Raw genomic sequence first — 7,202 nt, 5'->3', positions numbered from 1 at the left:
CAAAAAATCAACTGATGAAAAGCATTTATGTCATGGTTTAAATTAAGACCTTTGTAATGCAAGAATTACATCAGCAGTGGGCTTAGCTTAATGAAAATAAGACAGTGTTTTTAAAAACCATGAACGAACAAATCCTCTCTGCTTTCTGAAAGAGACAAAGGGCAGAAATAGATAAATAGATAACTTAAGCTGAAATCAGAGCAAATCACACTCTACTACCTGTAGGAGTTACTGAACTTTTTATTCCACTGACAATTCTGTGTCAAAGAAGTAAAGCAAGAGGCTATTTTATATTCACATGTGGATTTTAAACATTTTCAGGGAATATTAGGTATTATGAAGTTTCTTCAATATTCTCATTGCTTGAACTTCTGACTAAGATTAATTAAATTTTTAGCTTTTCTTCTCTTTTGATGTGCTTTTGTTTTCAGATTCACTAAAGGACTAAAAGTTCAAATGTGCTATTTTATCAGCATTTTAAAATGTTTATCAGCATATTATTTTGATATAATGATGATTAAGGATTTTTTAAAAAATATTATTTTAAATGAGAAGAAAATGAATATGAGGGGTTTGCGGCTAGTAGTAATGAAATAGTAATAATTTGATTAACGTTAAAATATACAGGTAGAGGTAGCAAAAGGGAAACGGATTCTCTTCTCTTCAATATATAATGTTTTATATAAACTTTTGTCATCTATTCGTTGTGCACATTTTTATCTTTATGGGTCTGTCGAATGTTTTATGAGAATAGGGGCAGCAATTCTCTGAAGTAAAAGAAACAGCTTAAGCAAGATAAAATAGAATAGATTTCTAGGGGAGATCAGTAGAGAGTTCAAAAGCTAGAAAGAGAACTTCAGTAGTATGGTGAGTATAATTATATACAATATTAACATTTCTTTACTGCATTTATGTGACAGAACACTGTAATGCGATTGGATTGAGTTCGTGTTTTGCTGTTATTGATGATGAATGCAACTGTTTTAGTCACTAAACAACATATATATCAGGGGAGGCAATGTCCAAATATCTATGTATTATTTACTCTATATAAAAATACATAGACAACAAAAGTTGATTTTAATGGTATCAGTTTTCCAAGACAAAAATACTACTTGGTTTCCTTTTTAAATATGAACTGGTTATGAACTAATCATCTACATATTGCAAAATGATGTTATGTTAAATATTTGGGGATGTAAACGTTTGAGATGGGCATGCAGAGCACACAATGGACACCAGTATTTATGTTTTTACAAGTCTGTTGGTTTTGAACAATACGATCAAACTAATGCCAATATTTGAGACAATGATATATATTAACACCTTGCCAATAGATCGGTTCTAAAGATTCCCTGAATTAGTTACGCAGAAGAGATTATTTCTGACAGAGGTAAAACTAGCTAGCCAAACTCTGAAACATCCTTATTCTTATCAAAATTTCTGGATTGGGATTTCCAGGATGATAATAAATTCCCTGATACTGCTCCTTCTTGTAATGCATGATAAAATAAGCCTTATCCTCTGTGTTTACATGCACATCCAGTAATGAAGAGACGAATAGTAGAGGTTTTGTCAAAAAAAGATGATGTCAATGCAATAGAAAATAATAATTATCTTTCACTTTCAGGGGACTTCTGGCATCTGTTTCAGTTTTATTTTAAACAAGTGCAGAAAACAATTGACTTTCATTTTTTCACTTCCTTTGGGCTGTAAGAATGAAAGGGTGAAGTGGAAGGATTTGGAAAGATAGGGCCTGATTCTGTACCCAGAGCAGGTCAGCAACCACCCTTGGTGTCAGTGAGACCTGCTTAAAAGCAGCAGCTGCAGGATTGGGACCAATGCTAAAAGCGATCTGGTGTAGATGAAGAAAGAAAGAGAAAGGAATCGGATATGCTGCTATTTTTATTTGCACACACACAATAATGTTTCTTATTAATCAAATACTACCATTCCTCTTGTAATTGATGTCTCTTCGGGAGGACTCAGGAGGCTTGTTTGGAGTCTGCCCTGTCCTTGAAAAGAAGCAGACAATACACAGTGTTTACCAAGAAAGCCCTCCCTCTCTCTAAGTATTGTTTTCAAGGAATTTAGGTAGGAGCTAAACAAAACAAAACCACTATTTCAAGCTGTCTAAATAAAGAATAAAAAAAAAAAAAAAAGGAGGGGGAATTTCTTCCAAGAACTCTCTGCCTCCTTGATGTCTGTCCTGTCATCTCAGATACCTCGTGCCTCCACCTCATGAAATATCCACAGTCCCCAGGAAATAAAGAGGGGTAGTACACACCTTCCTGTGGGCAAAAAGAGGAAAAATACACCAGATTTTCTCCATGCATGATTCAAGAGAAATACAGTGTACTGACAAAAAGCAGATAACTGCTAACCCATTTAATAGAAGCCAATAGCCAATGCAGCATTATCTGCCAGGAGGACACTTCTGCGATGTGGTGGCAGCAGCAAGGGGCTGGGGCAGAGAAGGTTTTCTCCCACCCAGGGTTTCCTGCCGTGTTGTGTTGAGCTGCTATGTAACGCCCTTTGCTACAACACGACGCTTCTTAAAAGCACAATGAATAAGAGGAACAGCCATTCTTATTGGAATAACTGCTACTTCTGCTTTTCCAGAGGACTTGACAGATGCCTTTGTCAACATTTCTTTCCTCTCTGTCACTTGTAGGTGGGTCGGAGTAGGAATCTGCTCTCCTGCCTGCCTATAACTTCTTAGAAAACACTTCCACTGGTAGAAAGGGCATCGACACAAAAATCTTTCGAGCCAAGGGACTTTTTTTTTTTTTGTGAGCAAGGTTCTGACAGCTGAGATTGTCAGGCTGGATCCTGCATGAGACGCTTCGTGCTGTAGTTTACAAAGCAGATATTCCTCCTGATGCAGTAGGTCAAAACAGCAGGTCTTCAAACGTGGTCAACCAGGCATGGTTTCTGAAGAGCTGGCTACTCACCTGGTACTAAATTTCTTCCTTCTGCTAACTGCTAAATTGTGTTAGACACAGACAAAAACCCATTAGAGATTTTCCTTATATTAATTTTCTTAATATTAATTTTCCATGTCGGCAAGGGTTCTCTTTACCGCAAATATGTTTTGCAACTGTGGGCTGAATGGCTAGATCTGCATCGCAACTGCTATTTATTAAGGTATGAGCCACATCATGAAAATATTAGAGGATGTCTGTTAAAAAATGACTATCTCCTGTTTAAAGCAGATTTATATTAATAGAGATCCTAAGCCTAAAGTGTTTTGGGAAAACAATCCATAAGAAGCTTGATGTGGAGCTCATGTTCACAGGGCCTGATCTTTGCAAATGTGTACGCTCATAAATAGTTTTATTTGTGACAGAAGCTTTGCAGAGTTTAACAGCTCACCCCGTCAGATGACACGCAAACGTGTTTGCAAAATGGCCGTGCAGGCAGCCGTCTGAGCCTTAAAAACGGCACTTTGGCGCAAGACCGAGGAAGAATCTCACCAGCAAATGTTATTTGAACACTCTCGCTTGTTTCTAGACTAGAGTAAAAGGCGATGCAGCTTTAGACTTGAAAGTTTTGAAGATTATTTGCTGCTAATCCATCACTATTACAGGCTATAACAAGAACTCTGCCCATGCCATAAAAAAACACCACTAAGAACTGCCTTGACTCAAGGGCCTGGTAGCTGCCCACCTTGGGAATGAATGACCCATGTCAACTTTGCCCAGCTGGATAATTAAATAACACTAAATAATAATTAGCAAAATAAAATTGTAATAGTCTTTCTTCTTGCTCAAGAGGGGAGAATCAGTTATAAATGCATTTTCCTAATACCGACCTGAATTGTATTGCCTCAAAACTTTACAGCTAGATGTGTGAATTTTTTTTCTGTAGAAAAAAAGAAAAGTCTAATTTTATCTTCCTCGGCATTTAAAGCTGAGCCTGATATATGGATATATATTTACACACGGATGGATTTTTGCCCTTCCAGCTCCAGAGATTTCAGTCTTTTCATTTGTAATTGCCTTGACACATTCCTACTTCCATTTATTTTAATCATCTCAGATTGCGACTAGTATTTGGAAACCGGAGCGCTTAGGCTAATTCAGAAGTAGTTTCTGAAAGAAAAATTCTCTTATACAGTATTCTGCAACACTGCTGTTGTAACATATTGCAAATTGGTGGTGTTAGACTACCGTAAGTGAATACTACCACTTAACTCAGCCCTTCTGAAATGTTTACTTTATCCCTACAAAAAATATCTAATTAAGCCCTGCGATCAACTTCATTACATAAATGTTAGTTTCCCTGGGCTGGCAACATGGATACTGAGACACAGATGGGTTAAATGAGTTGTTAAAAGCCACACAGTAGCTGCATTTTTATTATAAGGGTTAGCTCGAAGGGTAGCTTCACTGATTTAAAATATGAACAAAGGAAAGAGAATCCATATGAAAAACAAATGAAAAAACTTCACCCTCTGTGGACAAATTTCTGCTGAAAAGGATATGCGTAGTGATCAAAGCAAAGTTTAAAGAATGAGCGTCTGGAAAAAAAAAAAACTTTAAAAGATGTTTTAGTTATAATAACGCAGTTATCCAAATGTCAGTGAATTTGATCAAAGCTGATCTGCAGAGCTCAGGTTTAGCATTAGGTGAGTCATTTTCTTTTATTAGTGATGCTTTTTCATTCAAATGGGTAAAAAGGTGAGAGTTTGGATATGTTGAAGGTTTCATTGGCTTACAGTAGGGACAGACAAATGAGGCCCACCTAGTTTTACAATCTGGCCCACAGCTACTTTGTTTTTAATAAAATGCAGCATATTGAAAGGGCATGTCTCAACATGTCTTGACCCATCCAAACTGGATCAAGATGGCGAGTCCCGTATAGAAACCAGTTCGCTCCCAGGATGGAGCCTGTTATGCCTGGGGAGCAGGAAGGGTCAACGCCATGCCCATGGAGAAACCAGCCGGCCCTGCTCCTCCACCCCTCACCTAGGGGTTGTCAAACATCTTGACCAGCCTTTGTGCTGCCACAAGCTGTCCAAATTGTGGAAAACAGAGGGCTGTCAAGTCCCCCAGGAATCACAGAGCGGTTTAGGTTAGAAGGGACATCTGGAGGACCTGTGGTCCAATGCCAGGTTCAAGTCAGTGGAAAGCCCACCTGATTTAGAGGCAGGGGCCTTCTCCCCACCTGTGCTTCAACCACACACATATGAGAACAGTCTCTGGGGCTCCCCAAGGAGAGGGAATAATACCCCAGTCAAAAACTCAATTTCTCCTCCTATGGCCCCTGACCAACATCCCTCACTGCCAGTGAGGAGTGTTCCAGAGTGCCTCAGCTGCTACCTGGCAAAGATAGCTTCTGAAAAACAAGTTTTAAAATAAAATAGTCTTTCTCACCCTCTTTATTGTGACCAGGGTATTGCAGCATGCTCAGGGACTTGCTGGCATGCTTTGGCTACAAACTATGTGAAGGTAGGACAGGGGGTTCTCAAGTGGTTTTGGTAGGGTGTCTACTTCAACAAGGCCCTGATCCTCCATTGATCTTGGTGCTATTAGAATATTATAGTATTAATAGCAGTGTTAAGGTTGAGAGCTTGGGGAGCTGCTACTTTTCACAGCTTGCGACTGAAACCGTATAACTGCACTTTACAGCTCTTTCTCTCATCTGCAATTTCCTGTTGCTGAAACTTGAAGAATTTCAGTCAGGCCGCATTGCTGTGCGCAAGTGGCTGCAGGGCAAAGGCCGGGGAGCTGGGAAGCGCCTGTGCTGCTCTCTCACCTGGATCAGGATGTCACTGGGGGGCTTCTGGGGAAGTTAACTGGTTGTACCCCAGAGTTTGGGGCACGAACAAGTTACTGCAAGGCAAGGTAGTGTCAGCCTGCAGCTGGGTAGCCCTTGGGTGGCAAGCATCCATGTGCACTCTTGTAGGCAGCAGGACCTGGTAGCAAAAGCCAGACATCTCATCCTTTGGGTGGGAGAGGGAAAGTTAATTCGTGTTTATGAGGGGGTTAAAGAATACACAAGAGCAGTTTCTTGGCAGTAGTTGAGATGCTGAACTTTCACACCCCCTGTTTTCCCTGCAGTAACTTGTTCATCTGCCCATATCCTCACTTCCCAGTTGGAAAACACTCTTTAAGCAAACAAATTGAATGCTGCATCTCTAGGGCCAGTCTTCAGCGAAGGCTGCAAAGTCTACAGCTCCAGCCCAAGCTCCTGCATCATAATCACAGCTCATTTGTCATTTATTGTGTTATTTTAGGGAAATGAGCCAATTGTGCCCCCAGGAAAGGACAGGACCAAGCGACTACAGCACTATGTAATATTCCATTAAAAACTTTGTGTTTCTAGAGTTTGTTTGTTTGTTTTTATTTAGCTAGACAAATGAGACTCAGAAACATTTGAGTTGCCCATAGCTGAACCTGTGATGAACTGTTCAGTTAGATAATTTTTATTTTTTTAAATGGCAGTTCAAAATATGAGTCATGACAAAGATACAGTTATAGCTTAGCAAGAACATGACGTGATGGTATGAGATGCCACATGCCTCATAATGCAACATTAATTTCAAGACCTACTTCTCTGTGGAAGAGAATTAAAGAATAATTGGCACATTGTGAAAGAAGAGAAGGATCTAACTTGTCCACCCAGACTCATTTTGCCATCTCCGTAAGTGAAATCTTGAAAGCTTCCATGTTTTCCTAGGGTTTCTCTGTGGCAGTCCATGCCTTTGCTCTGCAGAATGGGGCCAGGCCTCTTGGCTGCCACCACTTCTGCCATGGAGTGGAAGAATGAGTCCACAGCATGGAAATAGGAGGCAGAGGCATGGGGTGCTTGCATGGTGGCATGATTCACCCCAGCAGAACCAGCTCCTGGCCTGGATGTGGGAGGTGTTTACATTATACCCCAGTCAGGCGGACTTAAATTTGAGCTGAAAACCAGGGGCAGCCTGCGGGTGAGCCGCCTTTGCATTGCCCCATAGGCAGCCTCAGCAGGCCCTGAGGCCGGAGCCGCCTCTGAATCCCATCCTCCATCACAGTCAGGCTTTGGAGCCTTCTAGAAATACCCCTGAGAGTTTGTCTTCCTGCTGCCCTCCTTACCAGCCCCACACAGAGGCAGACAGGCCTGCACAGCCTCAGGGTTGTGCCTGCACATCACGGGTGCCTCAGGGTTGTTCTGGAAGTGCTAATTATTGCTGTCCCCAGGGCAGGCCTAAGGGGCAG

Source organism: Cygnus olor, chromosome 2, assembly GCF_009769625.2.
Source record: "Cygnus olor isolate bCygOlo1 chromosome 2, bCygOlo1.pri.v2, whole genome shotgun sequence".
Lineage (NCBI taxonomy): Eukaryota > Metazoa > Chordata > Aves > Anseriformes > Anatidae > Cygnus > Cygnus olor.
Note: the sequence above shows the minus strand (reverse complement) of the source record.